The sequence below is a fragment of the Emys orbicularis genome, assembly GCF_028017835.1.
Source record: "Emys orbicularis isolate rEmyOrb1 chromosome 15 unlocalized genomic scaffold, rEmyOrb1.hap1 SUPER_15_unloc_3, whole genome shotgun sequence".
Lineage (NCBI taxonomy): Eukaryota > Metazoa > Chordata > Testudines > Emydidae > Emys > Emys orbicularis.
In genome coordinates this window covers 47,501-48,089 of record NW_027045142.1, presented here as the reverse complement: position 1 = coordinate 48,089, position 589 = coordinate 47,501, and the positions used below count along the sequence as shown (strand labels likewise).

General features: G+C 74.7%; 1 non-coding gene across 1 annotated transcript; it reads right to left on the bottom strand.

Annotated features, from left to right (window-relative positions):
* Window positions 1-277: 277 nt before the first annotated feature.
* On the bottom strand, window positions 278-396 carry LOC135894874 (5S ribosomal RNA). Its single transcript, XR_010562415.1, has one exon. It is a non-coding gene; the product is annotated as a 5S ribosomal RNA (ribosomal RNA).
* Window positions 397-589: the final 193 nt, after the last annotated feature.

The following is a 589-nucleotide window of genomic DNA, read 5'->3' as shown; positions in this document are numbered from 1 at the left end:
CGCGGGCCGGCGGCCGGGCGCAGGGGGGCCGGGAGGGGCCGGGCCAGTCCGCCCCATGCCCGGGGTCTCCCCCAGCGGCTTCGGTGGCCGGGGGTCCTCCGCGGAGGAAGCCGGGTGGGTGTTGGGGGGAGCCGGACCCCAGGCGCCCCGACCCGTGACCTGCGGCCGCGACCTCCGACTCGGCAGGAGCGACGAGGGGCTTTCTGGCCCGCCCCCCCCCCCCCTTCTCCTTCCTCCCCAGAAAAAGGAGAGAGAGCTGGCTCGGACCGGGAAAAGCTGCCTACGGCACCTGGGATTCCCAGGCGGTCACCCATCCAAGTACTAGCCAGGCCCGGGACGGTTTACCTTCCGAGATCGGACGGGATCGGGGGCGTTCGGTCCGGTATGGCCGTAGGCACCCGGCTCCGCGCCTCCTCGCCCGCTTTCCCCTGCCGGCGCCCGGGCCTGCCGCACGGCGAGCCCCGGTCGGACTGCCCCGTGCGGCAGGGCCCCCGTCTCTCGCGGGCCCGATCCTTTTTTTTCCTTTTCAAGCTCCGGGGCCCGGGCTGGCCCGTCAGAGCCCCTTCCCCTCCCCCCCCCCCTCCCTCCG